General features: G+C 39.5%; 1 pseudogene; it reads left to right on the forward strand.

Moving 5' to 3' along the window:
• The first annotated feature begins 18,681 nt into the window (after positions 1 to 18,681).
• On the forward strand, positions 18,682 to 20,926 carry LOC110135045 (small RNA 2'-O-methyltransferase pseudogene; annotated as a pseudogene).
• The last annotated feature ends 5,016 nt before the right edge of the window (positions 20,927 to 25,942 follow it).

The raw sequence follows: 25,942 nt of genomic DNA on the forward strand, positions 1-25,942 counted from the left end.
CACGCTCCTCCACCTTCACACAGAGCCAGGTCAGAACACTTCCTGCAGATCAGGCACAGAAATGTGACTCGCCTCCTCTTCCTTTCCCATTAAATGATCTGTTTTTAGGCTGATCCTTGATTTGTTCATAAGGACCTGATTCTGAATCCTCTCTTCTTGCTTTGAGTGAGTGAGTGTTAGTCACTCAGTTATGTCCGATTCTTTGCGACCACCTGGAGCCTGCTAGGCTCCTCTGTCCATGGGATTCTCTAGGCCAGAATACTGGAGTGGATTACTGCTCCCTTCTCCAGGGGATCTTCCTGACCCAGGGATTGAACCTGGGTCTCCCGCACTGCAGGGAGATTCTTTACCACCTGAGCCACCAGGGAAGTCCTTTCTTTTCTTTCTGCTTTGGTGGTGTTCAAACTGCTATTTGTTGATGATGTTTAGGCAGTACATTATCTAGAGCTGCACTCAATACGTGCTGCGATTCATGGGGTCACAAAGAATTGGACACGACCGAGCGACTGTACTGAACTGAACTGAACTGAACTCAATACTCTAGGCGTGCTCCTTGTATGGGACATAGTAGAAATCTTTACTCTCATATTTTTCTCTTGATACAGTTGAATCAGGATATCTTTGGTTGGAGACAGATTGCAGTAAAGTTTGACATGTTCTGTGTGCATGAGGAATCGAGAGGTTTTAAGGGGGAAATTGTAAAATCAGGTTCAAGTTTTATAAAAGTAACTTTGATCTATAGGCAGTCAATGTCTACATCTAAGGCATAGCATTATAATTTGGATACTGAGCAGAAAATGGAGAAAGATACAGTCCCACAGGTTGGACCAAGCTCCCCCTTCCAAGTCATTACACCTTCTTCAGTATGATAATTCAGACACTCACATCTTCACCTAGTGCAAATTTATCTTGTACACAGGACTGCTATTAAAAATGATGATAGCTGTATTCTAAGAGAGACAGCAGTCTTGAAGTAGGATCTTATTTCCCTGCCCACAAATTGAACCTAGCTGCTAGTTCACCAGGGGCTAGAAGCTAGAAGCAAAGCTCCCTGACTCTTGCCCTGTTTGAAAGCAAGAATGTTTCAAGGAGGCAGAAATGCAAAACCAAGTACAAAGTTTATAATTAGAGATATAACACAACATCTAGGAGACCACACAGAAAAACAAAGTCACAAGCAAGGCAGAAATACACAACCAGAGAGGCACCAGGTGCCTTGACAGAGGACCACAGGAAGAGGTAATTTAAATCACTTATGTAGGACCGTTCTTCTGGGTCTTTCGTTACCTCTGGCCAATTATCTTGTTTCTTCTTTCACACCCACCCTGTTTTGGGACCCTCTTCAACAAGTATGCACAACGTTTTGCTAAGATGGATTCCACCATAGAGACCTGTAGGGTCTTAGCATCACCTATTATGGAGTCACACCCCTGCTTTTTGACCCCCAAGGAGTCTTTCTGTTCCTGTGCAATTGGGGAAGTTTCCTTAACCTCTGGAGTGGTCCTCTTACCTCTTTATTTCAGCAGAGCTCATCTTATGCCACTAGATTTGTTCTTGACATGTCTGGGAGAAAGCAAAGCTCCCATTTTACTCCATGTGACAAACACCAGCAACCCAGCCTAGGGAGTCTATCTCCTACCTCAGTTGAGCCATTTTTATCATGTATGATTTGCAGACACTCTTCTATGTGCTATAGAAATGTTAATTATTTAATTATCTTCCTAACTCTTTGAGATAATACTAGTTTCATCATGATTTATAAATGAAGAAACTCAAGGACACATAATTTAAGTAGTATATCCAACATTAGGGTTTCCCTTGAGGCTTAGATGGTAAAGAGTCTGCCTGCAATGCAGGAGACCTGGGTTCAATCGCTGAGTTATGAAGATCCCCTGGAGAACGGAATGGCTACCCACTTCAGTATTCTTCCCTGGAGAGTTTCATGGACAGCAGAGCCTGGTGAGCTACTGTCCATGGGGTGGCAAAGAGTTGGACACAACTGAGCGACTAACACACACACACACATGTCTAAGTGAAAAGGTAAGTGAAAGGGTAAGCTGGTAAGTGAAAGGGATACACTCCAGCTCAGAGGTCTGGCCTTAGAGTACGGTCTCTGAACCTCTTTCCTACACTATTCCCAAAGAGCCAAAACAATGTAGAATGAATATCACCTAATATGACCATGTACAAAGTAACCTCTACTTCATCGGTTGTCATAGATGCTCCTCATGTCACTTGTTTTTCAGTCGCTAAATCGTGTCTAACTCTGTGACCCCCATGGACTGCAGCATGCCAGGCTTCCCTGTCCATTACCAACTCCTGGAGCTTGCTCAAACTTATGTCCATTGCGTCAGTGATGCCATTCAACCATTTCACCCTCTGTCGCCCCTTTCTCCTCCTACGCTCAATCTTTCCCAGCATCAGGGTCTTTTCCAGTAAGTTGCTCTTTACATCAGGTGGCCAAAATATTGGAGCTTCAGGTTCAGCATCAGTCCTTCCAATGAATATGCAGGGCTGATTTCCTTTAGGATTGACTGGTTTGATATCCTGTTGTCCAAGAGACTCTCAAGAGTCTTCTTCAGCAACACAATTTGAAAGTATTGATTCTACGGCATTCAGCTTTCTTTATGGTCCAACTCTCACATCCTTACATGGCCACTGGAAAAACCATAGCTTAAGCTATACAGACCTTGTAAAGCTCAGTCTATGGGAAGAAGGACTGAAAGATAGACATAGCAAGTCCAGGTGTTGTTGGCATTTTGAGAGAGAATGTATTTCCATTCAGAAATATATTAAAAACCTAAGGAAGTCCACTTCCTCCAAAAATAAGTTACAAATGAGGTTTAATTTCGTTTTTTTTCTTCAGAAAATACTCAATTGTGTATGCTTGCAGAGTCTTTTAATAATAGTTGAACTTCACCAGTTCATAACTAGAGAGTGTTTTTTAAATCTGTGAATATTTATATTCTGCTTGATGTTCAATTTTACTACTTCTCTCAAAACTTTTCTACTTATAGTTAATTCTTATTATTCTTGGTAGTTGTGTTCCATTAAGTCATCATGAACACTGAATTAGGGGACATATAGAATTATGCTCTTGTGAGCTTCTGGATACAATATTTTTTGTCATTCAATCAACATGTAATCTTATGTGTATGTGTTTTTTTCCTTTTTAAAGATATAAATAAATATATATTAAAGACAAAAATAAATATATATTTTATATATTTTGTTGATTCACTAACATCGAACTCACAATCAAAAGCACTAAATTCATGCCTTAACAAATCTTATTTAACACATATATTCTCTCTATTAGACACATCCTAGCCTTTGTGTGTTTAAGAACCCTAGACAGTACTTAAGTGTTATGCCTGAGGACCATTTTAAATAGCACAATAAGCAAAATGTGCACAAAATAGCATAATATCACAAAAAGCAAAAAAGCCCCAAAATGCAAAAGAAAGAAAGTGAAGTTGCTCAGTCGTGTCCAACTCTTTGCAACTACATGGACTGTAGCTGGCCAGGCTCCTCCATCCCTGGGATTTTCCAGGCAAAAGTACTGGAGTGGGTTACCATTTCCTTCTCCAGAGGATCTTCCTGACCCAGGGATCGAACCCGGGTCTCCTGCATTGGAGTCAGACGCTTTACTGTCTAAGCCACCATGGAGGAAGCTGTCAAAAATCCTCACACTAAATAGACCAAGAAAATGACACCTGCTCACAGTCTGAGAGATGAAACATGGCAGAGGTTCACCATTTCTGATCTCCACTGGGAATGTACACAGTGGGTGACTCATGTTTCATCACTCTGCACATGCCCATAAATGACAATGAAAACACCATAGCTATTGATTTTGAGGTTATAAATAAATTTCAATGGGTAGGCAAATTAAAAAAATACAGATCCATGAATAATGAGGGCCAACTCTATATATTTGCCTTTGTATATGATTAAAATAGTAGTTGCTACTTCTGCCAAGGTATGAATTGAGGATGGACTTGAAGATGACTTTGACTACTGAAAGGATTCAGAAGTTTCTAGTATTTTTCTTAAGGTGACTATTTTTCCAAATGTCACAATTTTTTTAGATCTTTTCAAAATGAGATTTAGAAGTACAGTTCTCAATGGTTAGGAATTCTTTTGCTGAAAAAGGATAATGGAATTAACTGAGTTTGAGGTCTACATTTTTCCTTTTCCTTATCTTGTGGTCAGCTTGATTAGAGGTATTACAATTAGATAAAGTTTTATAAAATAGTTTAAAACATCTTCATATAAAAAACTTTCACAAAAGCTGAATTTGTCAAATTTCCAGACACCAGAGACAAATCTAAAAAAGTAGGGAGGAAAAAAATAAGACATTTTACCCAAAAAACAGCAATAATAAAATTGATGACCAACTTTGCTGCAGGCAAGATGAAAACCAGAAGACAATTTCATGACAATTTTACAAAGATGAAAGGATGGACTGCCAACCTGGAATCATATACATTGTGGAAATATCCTTCGAAATTGATTGCTAAATACTCTTTAAGACAAGGAAAATATTAGACAATTCGACACCAGCAAACCTATAATACAAAAATATACACAGAAGTTTGGATTAAAGAAAAGTAATTTTTGACAGAAATTGTAGGAAGGAATAAATCAATAAACAGTAAAATGCAACTGAAAGATACATGTGTGGGTAGAGATAATATAATATTGAATTTTTAAAGCAACAACAATTATAATGTCTTGTAAGTTTCTAACAAATGTTAGAGTAAGATATACAAAAACAGTAAGGAAAAGGGCAGAAGGATATCAGTGGAATCAAATGCTTGTAAGTTCCTTACATTGTTTGGGAATTTTAATTAATATAAAATGTAATAAGTGAACCATGTGCATAGTAAACTCTAGGGTAATCACTAAATAATAATGCAAAAGTGTTTAAGAGAAGTGAAAGACACTAATAGGAAGTACTTGACTCATTAAAATGAGGATTAGAAGAGTAAAGCAACAAAGAAAAAACAAAAAAGTAAAAAATAAATAATAAGGTTCTAGGCATAATCTCAATTATTTTCTTAAATTGTATAAATATAAATAAACTAAGCAATCCAATTTAGCAAATATCAATCTGAATAATATTTTAAAAACCCCTCAAAACACAAAAATATACTCTTTATTAAAAAACATACTGAAAATAGTTTGGCAGAAAAATAGGTGGAAGGCAAAGCATGGAAAAAATATATTCAAACACTAACACCACTAATATATTAATATCTCTATTAAGATAGAATATTACTTGAGATAAGATTTCATAGTTCTTAATTTCAATTCCACCAGAAGATACAAAAGTCCTAAGTTTGTACATCATCAATAACAATATTCAAAATATTTAAAACAAAAGTTAACAAAAATGGAAAGATAAATACATAATCAGAAATGAAATTTAATATACCTATTGGTTATGAACAAAAGAGTCAGACAGAAAAAATCATTAAAGATATAGAAGATTCTCATTTTATAAATAAGAAATTGAATTATAGAACACATATAGGACTTTACATCAACAAATTCAGAATGAGTATTTTTTCCAATGTCAATGAGAAATTTACAAAATATATCCTATGCTGGACCATAGTTAAGACACAACAATTTTCAAAGAATGGAAATAATACGGAAGAAATTCTTGAACTGTACTATAATTAAAGTAGATATTAATAATATAAATGTGATTATAAAATTTTCCAGATATTTAGAAATTGATTATTAGTAAAAGAAGAAGTCACATTGGACATTAGACCATAATGCATGATCTTGAGAATAAATTATGAAAATACAATATATCAAAACTACCTCAGGTAGGAGTCTTAAAAGTTGGGGCATTAGATATTGGGTCTTATGGGCTTCCCTTCTGGCTCAGATTATAAAGAATATGCCTGTAACGTGGTAGACCACGTTCGATCCCTGGGTCGTGATAAACCCCTGGAGAAGAGAATGGCAACCCACTCCAGTAATCTTGTCACGAGAATTCCATGGCCAGAGGAACCTGGTGGGCTACAGTCCATGGGGTTGCAAAGAGTCAGACACAACTGAACGACTAACACTTTCACTTTTTTACAACACTTAACTCTCTGAAGGGGGGGTCAGAGTTGTATAATCATATGTATACATATGACTGTATGTTGCTGTGCAAGGTGGGGTTTATGCCGAGTGTGTCTCAGACTTTTCTACCCATTTCAGTGTTTTTTTTTTTTTTTTTTTTCATTCTTCAATTCTGTAGAAATTGCTCTTCAGCTAGTTTCTGGATTTTTTTCAGGAATTGTGCTGTATATGGCTATAGATTGTGTGCATGGGAAGAGGCCTTTTGGAATTTTAAACTTTTCTTTGTCATTTGTCTATTTCCTATTTCATTGACTTCTGCTTTTGATTATTTCCTTTCTTTTTCCTTTGTTTTCCTTTTTATAGGTAGAATTTTAAATCATAGATTGTTTGACTTTTCTTATTTTCTAATATGTGTTTAAACCTTCATATTTTCTTTGAGATACATAGATTTTGATATGTATTTTGATATGTGTTTTGATATATATTTCACTATCCTTCTATTCAAAGTTTTTTTTTTTAAAAATGTGTTTTCATTGTGATTTCTTGTTTGATCCATGGATTATTTAGTAGTGTGTTGTTTGACTTCCAAATTCTGTTTGTGTGTGTATATATATATATATATATTTGTATTACAGTATAGTTGATTTACAATGTTGTGTTAGTTTCAGGTGAATAGCAATGTGAATCAGTTATGATATATACTTATATTCACTCTTTTTATGGTTCTTTTCCCATATAGGCCGTTATAGAGTATTGAGTAGAGTTTCCTGCGCTATACAGGAAATCCTTACTAGTTATCTGTTTTATATATGGTAGTGTGTTTATCAGAGAAGGCAATGGCACCCCACTCCAGTACTCTTGCCTGGAAAATCCCATGGGCAGAGGAGCCTGGTAGGCTGCAGTCCATGGGGTCGCTAAGAGTTGAGCATGACTGAGCGACTTCACTTTCACTTTTCACTTTCATGCATTGGAGAAGGAAATGGCAACCCACTCCAGTGTTCTTGCCTGGAGAATCCCAGGGACAGGGGAGCCTGGTGGGCTGCCGTCTATGGGGTCGCACAGAGTTGGACACGACTGAAGCGACTTAGCAGCAGCAGTGTGTTTATGTCAATCCCAATCTTCCAATTTATCCCTCTCCCTCTTACCCCCTGGTAACCATAAATTTGTTTTCTACATCTGTAACTCTATTTCTCTTATAGTGAGAACATATGAACATATGACCATAATCCTCTTGAACTTTCTTTATGACTTACTATATCGTGTAGCTTGGTTAATGTACTATGTGTGTGGGTGCTTAGTCGCTCAGTCGTGTCTGACCCCTGCGACCCCACAGACTGTAGCCTGCCAGGCTCCTCTGTCCATGGGATTCTCCAGGAAAGAATACTGGAGTGGGTTGCCATTTCCTACTCCAGGGTATCTTCCCAACCCAGGTATCTAACCTAGGTCTGCTGCGTTGCAGTCAAACTCTTTACCGACTGATCTATGAGGGAAGCCCATGTACTCTTTAAAATTACATGTATTCAGAAGTTACTAAGGGTAGTACTAGTAGTGTTAGTTGCTCAGTTGTGTCCAAGTCTCTGTGACCCCATGGACTGCAGCTGCCAGGTTCCTCCATCCGTGGGGATTCTCCAAGCAAGAATACTGAAGAGGGTTTCATTCCCTTCTCCAGAGGATCTTCCCGACCCAGGGATCAAACCTGGGTCTCTGGCACTGCAGCCAAATTCTTTACCATCTGAGCTACAAGGAAGCAGTGCTAAGGGTAGTGCTACATAAATATTAGGTCAAAGTTTTGATGGTGTTCAGGTTTTCTGGTTTGAACGTAGAATATGCAGCAGGACCATTTATCTTACTAAATTTTCCTACTTAATTCATCAGTTTTTGATGAATTAAACTCATCAACTATGCTTTTGGTCTTGCCAATTTTTCCCTTTAATTCTTTCTATTTTTGCTTTATGTATATTAGTGTTGTTGTTCAGTTGCTAAGTCATGTCTGACTCTGTGACTCCATCGACTGCAGCATGCCAGGCCTCCCTGTCCCTTTCCATCTCCCTGCCTGTCTGTCAGCATTTCCTGGAGTTTGTGCAAGTTCATGTCCATTGAATAGGTGAGTCCATCCATGTATATTTATACATGACTATTTTTCCCTTTTTAAACTAACCCAATTATTGTTATTATTAAAATTTTCTTTTTATGTCTGAATTATCTGATATTAATATAATCAACCCAGCTTTCTTTTACTATTTCAGCAGGAAGAATCCCAAGACATTTTCCAAAGGTTTACTGTCTTCTCCCCAGGATTGTGAATATGACGAGATATCATTTTCATAAATATGCTGCAGTATATGGGAAAAGTTAGGTAACTGGGTGGCCCTAATCTGTTCACTAGCTGACTAATGCAGATAGCTTCCTCTGGCTGGTCACAGATGTCAGAGAGATTTGAAGAAGGAAGGGGACTTGACATAAGGAATGTTCCCCTTTGCTCAGATGGAGGGAAATCACATGGGAGAGCCTGAGAGAGGCCTCACATCACTGAATGTGACCTCTAGCTCATTGCCAGGGAGAAGATGGAACTTCAGTTTTAAAATTGTAAGAAACAATTCAGCCAACCACCTGCATGAGTTTGGTGGCCAACTCTCCCTGGAATCTCCAGATAAGAACCTAGCCTGGGTGACTCCTTGATTTTGGCTTTGTGAGACTCTGAGCAAAGAATCCAATTGAGCCTGCCTAGTCCTGGGTGTTCATTGGAAGGACTGATGCTGAAGCTGAAACTCCAGTACTTTGGCCACCTCATGCAAAGAGTTCACTCATTGGAAAAGACCCTGATGCTGGGAGGGATTGGGGGCAGGAGGAGAAGGGGACAACAGAGGATGAGATGGTTGGATGGCATCACCAACTCGATGGACATGAGTTTGAGTAAACTCCGGGAGTTGGTGATGGACAGGGAGGCCTGGCGTGCTGTGATTCGTGGGGTCGCAAAGAGTTGGACACGACTGAGTGACTGAACTGGACAGAGACGTTGCACTTAAAAAACTGTGAGATAGTAAATGTGTGTTGTTGTAAGCTGCTAAGATTGTGGTAATTTGTAATGCAGAAATTAAAATTAATGGACTTTGCCCTGATACATCATTCTTCCATCCGTTTATTTTAATGTAGTTTTGTTTTTGTTTTTTTTCTCCCATCACTCTCTTATCTCCTTCTGGGACTCCATTTACACATATAGCAGATCAGTTCATATTATTTTTAAAACCTTATCATTTTTTAAATCTATTTTTCAGACCAGATAATTTCTATATCTTCATTGTTAATTTGCTGATATTCTCTCCTTTCCTCTCAAATTTCTTGTTAAGCCAATCTGATGACTTTTTAAAGTTTTACATATGATATTTTCAGTTCTAATTTTTTTTTTATTTTTTGTAGTTCTTATTTCTCTCTTGATTACATTTCTCTGTATGTCATTTACACATGCTTACACAGCTGCTTTACATATTTACAGGGCATACTTTCACAGCTGCTTTAAAATCATTATCTGCCAAATATTACTTCCAGATCATCTTATGGTATGTTTATGTTGACTGTCTTTTCTCTTGAGAATGGATCACATTTTCTTAGTATTGAGTAATTTGGAGCTGTACAGTGGACATTGTGAACATTATGTAGTAGCACTTTAGACTCTGTTACTTACCTCCAAAGAGTGTTGTGGGCTTCTTCTTTTTGGAACATTAAACTTGGTTAATTTGGCTGGACTCAAACTGTAATACTGTGTCTTGGACAACAGCTCAAATCTCAGCCCAATTCTGTCTTTAGCTGAGCTTCTTTTGAGTCTGATGTTTACATGTGTGGTTCATGGTTGGCCAGATATTTGGACACACCTTAGATGTGGATTCCTGTGGAATTCTCTTTTCTGAGCTTTTAGTCCAGAGAAATTATTGGCTTTTTATTGAAATTTTCATTACCATGTATGGTGCCTATTTTTGTCTGTCCTCTGGCTTTCAGTTGCTTAAAACAAAAAAATAGTTAAACTTCATATATGCTGTACTCTTCTGAATGTCAACTTCCTACTAAAATCTGCTATTTTTGTTCTCACTCTCTAGTACTTTTAAGTACTATTTATTTTTATTGTACTTTGTCCAGGGTTTAAACCTGTTATCTATGAAAGGGTCAGTCTGACAGGAATTACTTTATAATTATCAGAAATGAAATCTTTCTATATTTATCTTTAAAATAGCAAATCTCTATTTAAAAGCATTTTCATAAAAGGAACAACAACAAGGAAAACAATAAAAATTCCTGGTCTGGATATTTCCACTGGCAAATTCTTTCAAATATGTAAAGAAGAAATAATATCAGATTAAAAAAAACTCTTCCAGAAAAGTTGGAAAGGAAATACTTTGTAACTAATTTTCTATATCCAGCAAAACACTGAGATAAAAGCCTGATAAAGATAAGAATGGAAAATTATGGGATAATTTCTTTCACAAATATAGACACACACAAATAATCCTAAAAAGTCATTAACAAATCAATTCCAGAGATATATTAATAGTAAATTATACCATGATCTAGCTGGGTTTATTTTAGAAATGCCAAGTTGATTTAACTATTATGTATCAATAAATCAGTGTAATTTTTCATATTTGCACAAATATGGAAAAAAACCACGATTTTCTCAAATTACGCCAAAAAAGCACTTTTTAAAAATTTAATGCTCATAAGTTTTAAAAATGCTTATCAGTTTACAAATAGGAACATTCCAAATGTGATATAGTATACCTACATAAGCCAGTTATTAGTGGTAAAGTGTTGATTGCTTTATTTGAGTTCAGAAGCAAGACAAGGATGTCTGTTGCCTCTAGTTCTGTTCAATGTACTGCATTGTATCCAGTGTAATGAGGTAATAAATAATAACAACATTTAATAATTTAATAAAATAATAATAAAATTTATAAAGGTTGAGAAGGAAAAATAACACTACAATTATTGGCAGGTGATATTATTATATAAAAGACGAGTATATAAATTCAAAGAATGTACAAATTACTAGAACTATTGAGTGAATTTAGTAAGATTACTGGGCACACCATCAATATCAAAATAAAAATCAGTTTTATTCCTGTAAACTAACATCAGCCAAGTAGAAGTTATAATTAAAAATAGCAAGAATCTTTAGTTTCTGGGAATAAATCTAATAAAAATAAAAAGAATCTTTAGTACTAATGAATAAGTCTGCAGAAAGAACTATTAGATCTCTACACTGCAAACTATGTTAAGAGGAATTTAGATGACCTGATTAAAAGGAAGAACTTTCATGAAGACTCAATGTTATTAAGATATCAAGTCTTCCTAAGTTGGCCTATAAGTTCAATGCATGTGTGCTCAGTCATGTCTGACTCTTTGCGACCCCATGGACTGCAGCCTGCTGGGCTCCTATGTCTATGAAATTTTCCAGGTGAGAATACCGGAGCGGGTTGCCATTTCCTTCTCCAGGGAGCTTCCCTACCCAGGGATCGAACCAGCGGCTCCTGAGTCTCCTACATTGGCAGGCATATGCTTCACTACTATTCATAAGTTACCATAAGTTTAGTTTCCCATTAAAAATCTCAGTGGTGTGTATATGTGTATGATATTGACAATCTAATTCTAAAACACATATGAGACCTTACAAGACCTAGAATATTCAAGGCAAATTTGAAAAAGAATAAAGATGGAGAACTTACACTAGCAGACATAAAGATTTATTTATTATGCTGTCATAGAAATGAATGTATTAGCCCCAAAACAGGCCCATGCATATATGTTCATCTGATTTATGACAGAGGAGCCACAGCAATATGTGGGAGGAAGGAGGTCTGGGAGGATAGGGTCAGTTGGATAACCACATGGAAAAAAAATTAACACTGACCACCATTTCATGTTATGTGCAGAAATTCATGTAAGATGTATTATAGACCCAAATGTATAAGGTAAAAAACAAAGCTTAGAGAATAAGATGTAGAAGGATATCTTCTTGAATTTAGGGTAGAAATGATTTCCTAAAGTTTACATCAGAATATATTAATCACAAAAGAGAGCTTCCCAGGTAGTGCTAGTGATAAAGAAACTGCCTGCCAGTTCCAGAGACATAAGAGACAGGAGTTTGATCCCTGAGTTGGGAAGATCCCCTATAGAAGGAAATGGCCACCTGCCCCAGTATTCTTGCCTGGAAAATTTCATGGACAGAGGAGCCTGGTGGCTACTGTCCATAGGGTCCCAAAGAGTTGGACACGACTGAAGTGACTTTCCTGCAATCACAAAAGAATATATTAGTAAATTTTAGACTAATGAGATGGATGAAACTGGAGCCCATTATACAGAGCGAAGTAAGCCAGAAAGATAAAGACCATTACAGTATACTAACACATATATATGGACTTTAGAAAGATGGTAATGATAACCCTATATGCAAATCAGAAAAAGAGACTCAGATGTATAGAACAGACTTGTGGACTCTGGGAGAAGGCGAGGGTGGGATGTTTCAAGAGAACAGCATTGAAACATGTATATTATCTAGGGTGAAACAGATCACCAGCCCAGGTTGGGTGCATGAGACAGGTGCACGGGCCTGGTGCACTGGGAAGACCCAGAGGGATCAGGTGGAGAGGGAGGTGGGAGGGGGGACTTGGATGGGGAATACATGTAAATCCATGGCTGATTCATTTCAATGTATGGCAAAAACTACTGTAATGATGTAAAGTAATTAGCCTATAAAAAAAAAAATCTAAAAAAAAAAAATTAGACATTCTGGTTAAAACAATAAGAGGCAAGTCACATATTTGGAGAAGACTAGGAATGCATAATGTTAGATGCATGTTTTGTTAAATATCTTTATCAGTAGATATCTGTTTATCCACTCTATCATCTATCTATCCATTCTATCATCTTCTATAAGTCCATAAAAAATGACTGAAAACTAGAGACAAATAGTGACTTTATGAAGGAGAACATTCTAATGAAGCATTACCAAAAGATGCTCCATATCATAAGTTCAAACACATTTAAATTACACTGACATTATAAAACTATTACAACCGAGTAGAATGGCTAAAAGAAAAAGAACCAACAATACAAGATATTGGCACCCATGCAAGGTGGTGGAAGTTTAAAACTGTTAAAAACCACTTTGTAAACACATATTAGACATTAAAAGACCTAGAATAGTCAAGGTAAAGGTATCCATTAAAGGTATAAGTATCGATTCTTTCTAATCCTTAGCACCAGTTCTGAGCATATACCCCTCAGAAGCTGAGTGTTAATATCCACCAAACAACATGTATAACAGTAGTATACTGTTGTTTATTATACCCCCCAAGTGAGAACAACTAAAATGTCCATGATCATTAGAATGGGTAAATACATTTTTATATATTTATATCACAGAATGCCTCACAACAATAAAAAGAATGCAGTAACCTGACGAATCTCAGTGACAATCATGGAGCAAAAAAAGCCAGACACAAAAAGATCACATATGGTATAATTCAATTCATAGAAAGTACAATTTCAGGCAAAGCTACTTTATAGTGATGAAAGCTGGAATAGTGTTTACCTTTGGGAGAACAGAGAGTTTTGCCCAGAAATATTCTATGTCTTGATCTAGATTATGGTTATATGGATGTGTCCATATTTGATAACTTTCTATTTAAGATTTGTGTACCTTTCAAAATGAAATGTGTCCAAAAAAATGCTTGCTTCATTAAAAATGAGTAGAAATAAGCTCTAATCAGGGAACAAATTAAGCATTTTTAAAAAAGATTTAAAAATTATGTCCCCACATGCAAAGATCTGTCTTCAGGAGGGTGTTTTATTCTTGATGTTTTCTTGCCAAGTAATTCCTCCTGACTTAAACTCAGCATTCAAAATCTAAGATCATGACATTCGGCCCCATCACTTCACGGCAAATAGATCAGGAAACAGTGGAAACAATGACAGACTTTATTTTCTTGGGCTCCAAAATGTGGAGTCTACTCCACATTTAGGGAACACATTTCTCCTTCTTCTAGGAGACAGTTTGGCAAAAGACAAAATGATTCACCCCAATGTCTCATCTGTCCTTGACATCTGTGTTCAGTGTTCTCTGAATACAAAGTGAAGATTGGTCTTTCCTTTTGTGTTCTAAAAGAGATCGTCATGAAAACCTGCCCACAACAGAGGGAACAACTGCAATGCACAAATAGTTGCTCTTCAGCTAAGGAAGGAAGGATAGAAAGAAGGAAAGAACAGTAGAAATAAAACAAAGGAAAGTCTTCTGTAACGGAGTTCCCACAATTCTTTTAGCTTTTCTTCAATTGCTATTTTCCAGGTTAGCTAAACATTGTATAGCATTTTTTTTTCAAATTTAAGAAACATTCACAGATTTCAAAATATGAGAGCAAACACCTGATTCTAGCACTGTAACTATTTTAAACCAAGAGAAGGAAGCAGAGAAATTGGTTTTAAACCCTGAGATATAGCAGACCATATCAAAACAGTACCCACGAGATGTCATCTTATCTACTGGGAAAGGTTTCATCCACGTGGTGTAAATCATTCTACTTTAGAAAAAGGAGAGAACTGTACAAAAGCACATGCAGGGATTGTGGTCACAGTGGAATGTCCTGGTTTCCCCATTGTCCATGGAGGGAAGTGAGTGACACTCTGATATTGCTGTGATTCGATGTGGATAAGAACCACCCCCCCTCCCCCACCACACACATGGGACCTCCCCACCGCCTTTCTCCCGTTTCTTCCTGGCTTAATCTTCCAGACATTCTGCTGCCCTCTGGGATCCATCAGGATTCACTGAGATCCTCAGATAGGGGAGGCTTGTGGCTTATCTCTCAGAGTACTGCCATTTCCTGCCTGATGTTCTCCTGTGAAAAGCCACAATTACTTTTTTTTTTTCCCTCCCAAGTCTGTCTGGATGTGACATTTCCATTTGCTCCTGCCATCCTCACCCTGTCCCTGATTAGGGTTGTCACCTTCACTTGAACCGCCCTCTCACAACAAATGAAAGAAGGAGAGGGAGGGAGATTGGGAGGTACAAGGTGAGGCCCCGTTCCTCCTGCATTTACAGCTTAAAAAAAATCAAAATAAATCCGAGGAATAAACCCTCCTTTGTCTCCACTGATATAACAGCCCTCAATTCAGGCCCGTGGCCAGAGCTACTTTCAACCTTTGAGCCTGGCATTTGACTCGGCTGTTCCCTTTATGCTATTAAAAGATAAAACTGAGGTAGGTTAAAAATTTTGAGAGTTTATCTGAGCAAAAATCAATCAGGATGGGGCAGCAGCAAACTGGAACTGACTGCCAGTGCTGGCTCTGGAAACAGCTTTTTACAGAAAAAAGGTGGGGATAAAAGGAGGCAATTATTGACTAGCTGTGACTTAAAGTCTAGGTGGCTGTTCATGATTGCCTGTCCTTAATATTCTGCTTTTGCAATGTTGAAACATTTACAAGTTTAGGTTTTGATTTGCTTACATAGACCTTAGAATAAACATGTAGTAACAACACATTTTTGATTTGTGCATCAAAATATGTGCCTTATGTATATGCAACACAAAGATAGCAGTATTTCCAAAATCACAGTCAGAGGAAAGAGCTATAAGAGCCTGTGTGTTTCCAATTGGCCCAGTGGAGGGAGCAGGATTTAAGGCACCTGGGAAGTCCAGTGGAGATGCTGCAAACAGAGGCCCAGGCCTTCGCGTGCTCAGCACATACCCTGTCTCCACAGCAGCAAAAAGGCCTCATACTAGGTGGGGGGCTGGGGCGGGGACAGAGGCCTTTACCAGATGGAACTCGGATTTCAGTGGAGACGACTCAGTTAGCCGCGATACCAGTTCATGCACCGGTGTTGTGGCGTGGAAATACAGTAGCGACACTGTCGGAATGTGGAACTAAACACGTAGGTGTTTATTAAAGAAAATACTGAGATTTTAAATGACACTGTTTTCTTTTGGTTCAAATGTAGCCTCTGGAGTCCTAACACTTGGATTCTCATCTCAGCTCCATCAGTCTGTGGCCGTGATTTGTTCAATTTCTCTGCCCCTCGGGCTTCCCTGACAGCTCAGTTGATAAAGAATCCACCTGCAATGCAGGAGAGCCCGGTTCGATTCCTGGGTTGGGAAGATCCGCTGGAGAAGGGACAGGCTACCCACTCCAGTATTCTTGGGCTTCCCTGGCGGCTCAGCTGGTAAAGAATCTGCCTGCAGTGTGGGAGACCTGGGATCGATCCCCGGGTTGGGAAGATCGCCTGGAGAAGGGAAGGGCTACCCACTCCAGTATTCTGGCCTGGAGAATCCCATGAACTCTATAGTCCATGGGGTCACAAAGAGTCGAACATGACTGAGTGGCTTTCACGTCACTTCACTTCTCTGCCCCTCTGTTTCTCCTTTGTATATGATTGTTGATTATACCTCTGAAACAACTAGCTCAATGGCTTGACCCCTAACAGGTTTTTGCCTAATGTGAGTAATTATTATCAATTATGTGGAAGATGAAATATAGGGACATATTCATGATTTCCTCCTCTCATTGTTACTAATATTTTGACACCTTTTTAAAAATTATTACATATTTATTTTAAGAAGAGTATGATTCAAATTTTGGGTTTCATTGAAGGTGTTTTAGAGATAACCAAGTTAACCTGTTAGCACAGATATATAATCATGTGAGTATAGGAATGTGTATGTATGTTCCCGTTTGTGTCCATGAGTAACCAGTGTACATATGTGTGCAGTGTGTGTATGTGGCCATATGACTGTGTACATATGTGTGTGTGTATGTGCATATATTGATGGGTGTTTTCTGGGGCTGCTGTAACAAATTATCACAAACTTGATGGCTTAAAACAACACAAATTTATTCTCTCATAGTTTTAGAGGCCAGAGGTCTGAAATTTGGGTTGAAATCAAGATATAGGCGGGGTTTCCCTGGTGACACAGTGATAAAGAATCAGCCTGCCAATGCAGGAGGTGTGGGTTTGATCCCTGGGTTGGGAAGATCCCCTGGAGAAGGAAATGACAACCCAATACAGTGTTCTTGCCTGGGAAACATCATGGACAGAGGAGCCTGGTGGGCTACAGTCCATGGGGTCCCAAAGAGTTGGACGCAACTGAGCAAGTAAACAGCAACAACAAAGTGTAGTCAGAGCTGCAGTCCCTCTGGACATTCTAAGGGAGAATCTGATCCTTCCTTCCTTCCAGCATCTGGTCACTGGGCAGTTCTTGACTATGGCCACATCACTCCTGTCTATGCACCTGGCTTCATATGGAATTTCTCCTCTGTGTGTGTGTGTGTGAAGTGTCCCCCTGCTCTCTCTTATAAAGACACTACTGATGGCATTCAGGACCCAGCTTAACAGTCCAGAGTGAGAATGATCTCTCCATCACAAGATTCTTAGTAACACTGAGTGTGTGCATGCTAAGTCACTTCAGTCGTGTCTGACTCTTTGAGACTCTATGGACTATAGCACGCCAAGCTTCTCTGTCCATGGGATTCTCCAGGCAAGGATACTGGAATGGGTTGCCATGCCTTCCTCCAGGGGCTCTCTCTGACCCAGGGATTGAACCTGTGGCTTCTGCATGGCAGGAGGATTCATTACCTTTGAGCCACCAGGGAAGCTCCTTAGTAACATTGTTGTTTAGTCATTGAGTTGTGTCCTACTGCTTGCAATCCCATGGATTGCAGGACGCCAGGCTTCCCTGTCCTTTACTATCTCCCTGAGTTTGCTCAAACTCATGTCCATTGAGTCAATGATGCCATCCAATCATCTCATCCTCTGCCACCCCCTTCTCCTCCTACTCTCAGTCTTTCTCAGCATCAGGGTCTTTTCCAATGAGTAGGCTCTTTGCATCGGATAGATGAAGTATTGGAGCTTCAGCATCAGTCCTTCCAATGAATATTCAGGGCTGATTTCTTTTTTTTTTTTTTTTTCTTTTAAGATTGACTGGTTTGATCTCCTTGCTGTGCAAGGGACTCTCAAGAGTTTTTAGCACCGTAGTTCGAAAGCATCAATTCGTTGGCTAACAGCCTTCTTTATGGTCCAGTTCTCACATTCGTACATGATTACTGGAAACACCATAGCTTTGCCTATACAGATCTTTGTCATCAAAGTGATGTGTCTGCTTTTTAATACACTGTCTAGGTTTGTCATAGCTTTTCTTCCAAGGAGCAAACACCTTTTAATTTCATGGCTGCAGTCACCGTCCACAGTGATTTTGGAGCCCAATAAAAGAAAATCTGTCATTGTTTCCACTTTTTCTCATCTATTTGCCATGACATGATGGGACCAGGTGCCATAATCTTAGTTTTTTGAATGTTGAATTTTAAGCTAGCTTTTTCACTTTCCTCTTTTATCTTCATCAAGAAGCTCTTTAGTTACTCTTCACTTTCTGACATTAGGGTGGTGTCATCTGTGTACCTGAGGTTGTTGATATTTTCCCCAGAAATCTTAATTCCAGCTTGTGATTCATCCAGCCTGACATTTTGTGTGATGTACTCTGCATATAAGTTAAATAAGTAAGGTGACAATATACATCCTTGACATACTCCTTTCTAAATTTGGAACCAGTCCATTGTTCCATGTTAGGTTCCAACCATTGCTTCTTGACCTACAAACAGGTTTCTCAGGAGGCAGGTAAGGTGGTCTGGTATTTCCATCTCTTTAGGAATTTTCCACAGTTTGTTGTGATCCCCACAATCAAAGGCTTTAGTGTAGTCAATGAAGAAGAAGCAGGTGTTTTTCTGAAATTCTCTTGCTTTTCCTATGATCCAGTTAATGTTGGCAATTTGATCTCTGCTTCCTCTGCCTTTTCTAAATCCATGACCTTTTCCCCAAATAAGATAACAGGTGGCAGGGATTAGGTCCTCATATCTTGGAGAGTTTACTTTCCAGCCTACTTCAGGTATATCAGTTCAGTTCAGTCACTCAGTCATGTTGTGTTGACTCCTTGCGACCCCATGGATTAGAGCATGCCAGACCTTCCTGTCCTTCACCAACTCCCGGGGCTTGCCCAAACTCATTTCCATCAAGTCAGTGATGCCATCCAACCATCTCATCCTCTGTTGTTCCCTTCTCCTCCTGCCTTCAATCTTTCCTAGCATCAGTGTCGTTTCTAATTAGTCAGTTCTTTGCATCAATGGCCAAAGTATTGGAGTTTTAGCTTCAGTATCAGTCATTCCAATGAATATTCAGGGTTTATTTCCTTTAGGATTGATTGGTTTGATCTCCTTACAGTCCAACGAACTCTCAAGAGACTTCTCCAACACCACAATTCAAAGGCTAATTCATTTCAATGTATGACAAAAACCACTGCAATGATGTAAAGTAATTAGCCTCCAACTAATAAAAATAAATGAAAAAAATAAAAAAAGCAATTCTTTGGGCCAGTGTCGGGGTCCGGGCCCCGGAAGAAAGGCGGCCGCCGCTTTGCCACACCCGCTCCTCTCCACAATGTCCGCTGGTCGGCCGCGCGCGGAGGTGCTTCTTACAGAAAGGGGTTGCAGGAGACAGCTCCACTTCTGTTTCAACGAAACTTGAAAACAAAGGCGGAAAACAACATGGAGTGCAATAGTGTGGTTGATGGAAATGTCGAAGAAGTTCCCAGTAAGAAGGTAATTAAGTTTAATCCTCCATTATACAAACAACGTTACCAATTCGTTAAAAATTTAGTGGAGCAACATCAACCTAAGAAGGTTGCAGACTTGGGGTGTGGTGATGTTTGCCTCTTAGCGATCTTAAAATACCAAAAGTCAAGGCTGTCCCCATGTGTAGGGGATCATCTGGATCCCCGAGAACTGGATTTAGCTATTACCTTGTATCATGGCTCTGTTTTAGAGAAAGACTGTCGTTTGCTCGGATTTGACTTGGCAGCAAGTATTGAATTAATAGAACATTTTGATTCAGAAGATCTGGCGAAGTTTCCTGAAGTTGTCTTTGGGTACATGTCTCCAGCCATGATTGTCATGAGCACACCAAACTCTGAATTCAATTCCCTGTTTCCTTGTGCATTCTTTAGAGATTCAGATCACAAATTTGAGTGGAGCAGAATGCAGTTTCAGACCTGGGCTTTAGATGTGGCCAGTCGCTACAGTTACTCAGTGGAGTTTACTGGTGTGGGGGAACCACCCACAGGAGCTGAGGATGTTGGCTATTGTACCCAGATAGGAGTCTTCCGGAAAAAAGCAGAAGCAGCTGGATTGGCTGATTTGGAGCATCATGGTGAACATGTTTATGAAGTTGTTTATACAACCTCATACCCAAGTTTACAGCAGATAAATTACCGTAGACGTGTGGTGATTTATCTAGTGTACCGAGAAGTGAGCAGATTGAGACAGAAATACCAAGTGGGTTTGAGACAGCATGAATTGGAGCCTGAGTTCGTAGTCCCTGGCAACCGGACAGGAAAATTCACTCAGACCTTCCAGTTCCAGTACTCACTGAAGATGACAAAGCCATGGAGATGGCTCCCCAACCTTTCTGTATTGAAGATAAGTTTTATGTACCCCTGCAAAGAATCATTGCTTATCCCAGGCTGGGGCACTTATGCGGTAATGTAGAGAAGCTGAGAGAGTTCCTTGGTGACGTGATTGAACTGAACTGTGATGGTTCTGCGGTGAAGGTTGACTTGAACGATTGTAGTGACTTTTGAGCCATCCTTACTTCCTGAAATTCAGGATCTTTGCAATAATTGGGCTCATTTAGAATTTAAACGTTGTGCAGTCATAATTGAGGTAGCTTTTCATTTTAAAATCACCCAACTTTCATGGTTTTTGGTGTGTGTGTGTTGACTGTTGATATTAAAGAATTTTAAAGAAAACTGAAAAAAAAAAAGCAATTCTTTGGCTCTCAGCTTTCTTTATGGTCCAACTCTCACATCCATATATATATGTGTGTGTGTGTGTGTGTGTGTGTGTGGGTGTATATGCCTGTGTGTGGGTACATGGGTGTGCATATATGTGTATGTGCATGTGTGTGCATCTGAGTATATACTTGTGTATACATGTATGTGTATCTTCACAGTGTGTGCATGTTAGTACACATGTGAGCAGTTACATGCATGTAAATGTATGTATGAATGAGAATGTGTGATAAGTATGCATGTGTGTGTGTGTTTTGGTATTATTTACTGGAAAATGGGCTATCCATGTGACCTTTGCTTAAAATATTTTATTAAAGTTCTGAAATGTGAATCGGTTGGAAGCCTGTTCTATTGACTCAGTGCTCTCCTAACAGATGGTCAAATAAATACAATATTTCTACCTTCCCAGAAATCATCTTAAGCACAAAATTGTTATTGTTTGTTGGAAAAGAGCAATCTTGTTTAAATGATAGTAAACAAGCAAGACATGCCTCTTTTACCTCTGCCTGAACCTCAGAAAGAGGGCCCAAGTGGGAGTTCATCATAATGAAAAATGCATTAGGATTGTATTGATGGCACAGAGGGTATATTACTCAGTTTTAATCTCAGCCAACCAGGTACAAAGGCACTGGTCCACGAACCCTGACCTGAAAGAATCAGGGAAGGTTTAAAGAAAGCCAGACAGTGGCCCTAAAGGACGGGTTTTTAACTTTTTTCTGCATTTTAAAACCTGTATATAGGAATTCTATTTGGGTTTTATGAGGACTGGAAGGTGTTGCAATCTGCACTGTTGGTTGTTATAACGGAGACTAGGAAAGATGGAGCCATGGTGAGTTAATTGCATTAGAGCAACTTCTTTAAGGCTTAGAGTGTTATGTGTGTGTGTGTGTGTGTGTGTGTGTGAGTGTATATATATATATATATATATATATATATATATACATATACATATACATATACATGCCTCTCAGGAGGGTGGCTCAGTGGCAAAGAATCCACCTGCAGTGCAGGAGCCACAAGAGACTCAGGTTCAATCCCTGGGTCAGGAAGATCATGTGGAGGAGGGCATGGCATCCGACTCCAGCATTCTTGCCTGGAGAATCCCATGGACAGAGGAGCCTGGTGGATTACAGTCATATGGTCATAAAGAGTTGGATATGACTGAAGCAACTGTGTATGCATGTATATGTATATATGTGTGTGTGTGTGTATATATATATATATATATATATATAGCACATAGGTGCTTAATATATATATTAAGCAAATATATATACAAATAAAGCTATATACAAGTAAAAGGGAGCCCATTCAATACTGTGTCGGGCACTAAGCCAGTGGCTGTCATGGACATTTACTTCCAGCTGCTGGCAGCGCCCACCTTCACCATACCACCCCCCAACCCCATGTTGTAACATACTACAGTTTCTCCAGAGATTGTCAAATGTCTCCTGGGGACAGTGAGGCTCCTGGTAGAAAAGTACTGCTCTAGAACTTTGTGCTCCAGGGACCAGCTGCAGGAGCATCACCTGGGAACTTATTAGCAATTCAGAAACGCAGATTTCATTCCGGACCTATTGAAACAGATTCTGCATTTTAACCAGCTCCCTGGGTGATTCATAAGCACATTAAAATCTGAGAACTACTACTCTGAGAAGTAGAAGAAAGAGCTGGTGAGATGGATTGGGGGTAGATCCTGGAAAGGCTTGAACATGTTGTTACAGTTTTAGGTTTAACTCTGTAGGTAATGAAGCTGTATTAGATGTTTGTTTTATATCAAAAATTTATTTTGGAAATATTGACTGGCAGGCTGATTTTACCCATTTACCATTCTTCTTGTCTTTCTTACTACCTCAGCCTCAGGTTTAGGGAGAGTGATGAATGCCAGCCTGCAAACTTTGTTCCCCAGTCTCCCCTGAAGCTTTGGGGGCCCTGAGACTCTATTCCAATCGGGAGTATCTAGAAAAGCTCTTGCCGACTCAGATGGCATGCCCCTTTTCCTTTAGATCTTTCTTCTTTCCTGGGAATGAAAAGATGGTTTGAATTCCAGGAGCCATCTTTTTGACTTATTTATGCATGTTCTTTTTGGCTGTGCTGGGTCTTTGTTGCTGCGCAGGCTTTTTCTCTAGTTGTGGGGAATGGGGGCCACTCCCTGGAGACAGTGCAGAGCTTTTCACTGTGGTGGCTTCTCTTATGGGGGGCCTGGGCTCTAGGGGGTGAGCTCAGTGACTGCGCCTCTTGGGCTCTAGAGTGCAGGCTCAGTAGTTGTGCAGTCTGGGCTTAGTTGCTCTGCAGTTTGTGGGATCTTCCTGGACCAGGGATTGAACCCACGTCACCTGCATTGGCAGGTAGATTCTTTACCACTGAGCCATCAGGCAAGCCCTCTGGCAGCCGTCTTTAAAGTCTGAGAAGAAGCCATCCCTGAGGATGGTGGAGTACAAAATTGGAGGGAACCTGAGTCAAAGAGAAAAATATACCCTAATCTTGTTTAAACCTTTTGCAGAGGTTTATTACTCACAGCTGAATGCAATTCCTAACTGATTAAGATTGCTATTGATGTGATGGATGAATTGAAGAAAAAGAGAGCCATGCAGAAACTATTGAAATAGCCTGGGTGGTATACTTAAAAAAAAAAAAAATAGCCTGGGTGGGAGATTGGGAGAATGTAAATAGAAATGAAGAGGAATTTAGAATCCGATGTTATTTGAGGTATGATTATTTAAAAATTTGCCTGTGGAAAACTGGCCATGTAGTTTATAAACATTTATAAACAGGAGTGGATTGTGATCATGCCATGAGTTTGATTGTGGACATACTGAACTTGAGATCCATCAGACAATTAGATGTGTGTATCCAGCAGATACTTGCTTGGGAGAGAAGGTGCCTGTGAACACAGAAGGATGCTGGTGAATGGAAGGTGGGCAGGAACAAGGACTGGCAAGATGAAGGGAGGATGAGAAGAGGGTGATCTTGGCACATCACTGAACTGGAGAAAGAAGAGAGAAGCGTGACCGAGAATTATGGGCTGGGACTTACTGAGGAATTTCTTCTGAACAGGTTCCACCCAAGGGATTTTTACAGTGATGTTGACAAGTAGAATTCATAGGACCCGGAGCTATTTTATGAGGAAGTCCACTTGCTCAGGCAGCACTTCTTTCTCTGCGGTGACCTCATAAATCATCGAGGTCATGTGTTTGTTCATTCTCTGCAGTTAGGCTGAGTGACTGAAGACTCCTCCATCTTTTCCACTCTCCCAAGTCTACTGTGACTCCTCAGACTTGTGCTTTAGTGACTGCTGTCAGGGTAACAGGCGATCCATGTTGTGTATGGCATGGCCAAGATTACTGCCTTCCAAAAATATTTCCCATTTTTTTCCTACTTCACTACTTTTGCATACCCAAAGAAATTAATTCCCCAAAGGTGGGCTTATTAAACAGCTGCAGATACAGGTTATAGGCGTGGTGTATACAGGGATGCAGAGCTATTAAAGCCATGACCTAAATCTCAGGACTTTATGCCTAAATGGGAACCAGAGAAGTGTAAGTGTTTTTTAGTAAGACGTGTCCCACCGTGCTCTGGTTCTAAGAGTGAAAGGCCTAAGGGTGACTTCTGGAGATAGGACTTTCTGCCTGTCTAAAATGTATGAGCTCTGGGGTCTATGTGGGGAATGTTTCTTCAGTCTTCTTTTGTCTCTTGTCCATTTAACCTCATTGTCTGATAGCACTTCCCTCCTTCACAGAGAACAACCTAAATCTCACCCATTTTTGTCCCTTCTCAAAAATGAGTTTCATATTTCATATTCATGGTCTCTTTTCTGCAATTATGAAATCCTGATGCTCTGAAAAACTGAAGTTTTTTTCTCCTTTAATAACTCATATGTAGCAAAACCCTCCCTGAACTTCTGTGAGGTGCTTTGCTTCCTCTATTCATCCATAGAACATTCATCTTACTGATGGAAGAAGCATTAATATGTTTAGTCAACCTGCCTCATACCATACTATAGGAAACTCCACTGACACATTTTTTTTTCCATTTACTTTTATTAGTTGGAGGCTAATTACTTTACATCATTACAGTAGTTTTTGTCATACATTGACATGAATCAGCCATGGATTTACATGTATTCCCCATCCCAGTCCCCCCTCCCACCTCCCTCTCCACCTGATCCCTCTGGGTCTTCCCAGTCCACCAGGCCCGAGCACTTGTCTCATGCACCCAACCTGGGCTGGTGATCTTTTGAAAAATCCTGAATTCCTAAACACTCTGGAACCAAGAGTTTTGGATGAGAAAATGGGGTCCTGTAATGTTCTTGATATCCTCTTTCTTGTGAAGAAGATGAAAAGAGGAGGTTATAGTGACTGGGAGGATGGAGGCATCATGATCATTTACAAAGGATGCCTTGTTTTGACCAGAAGATCTGTGGGAATCAACTGGAAAGGCATTAGCAGTAAGTGAGATGGCGGTACTCAAAGTAAACAGACATGTCAAAATCCAGCCCTTTACTAGTTTCTGAGACTAATCTTAGAATTTAAGGCAGCACCATGGGGCTTCCCTTGTGACTCAGATGGTAAAGAATCTGCCTGCAATGCAGAAGACCTGGGTTCGATCTCTGGGTCAGGAAGATCCCTAGGAGGCAGGACTGGCAACTCACTCCAGTATTCTTGCCTGGAGAATCCCAGGGATGGGGGAGCCTGGTGGGCTGCCGTCTGTGGGGTTGCACAGAGTTGGACACTACTGAAGCTACTTAGCAGCAGCAGCAGCAGCAGCAAGAAGATGCACAAACAAAGCCTACAAGAAAAAACACCTAGTTTATTAGTTTAAATGACTGAGATCAAATGTGTAATCCAAATTTAAAAGCTGGGTTCCTGACTTTACTTGCAGGAACCACTCTAACATCCCACTCTGACTTCCAGTTTCCCCAAGATCCCTGGGGGTGGTAGCCCTGATTCTAAACAGCAGCTTTATGACAAAAGAGTCAAGGC

Source organism: Odocoileus virginianus, chromosome 8, assembly GCF_023699985.2.
Source record: "Odocoileus virginianus isolate 20LAN1187 ecotype Illinois chromosome 8, Ovbor_1.2, whole genome shotgun sequence".
NCBI classification, from domain to species: domain Eukaryota; kingdom Metazoa; phylum Chordata; class Mammalia; order Artiodactyla; family Cervidae; genus Odocoileus; species Odocoileus virginianus.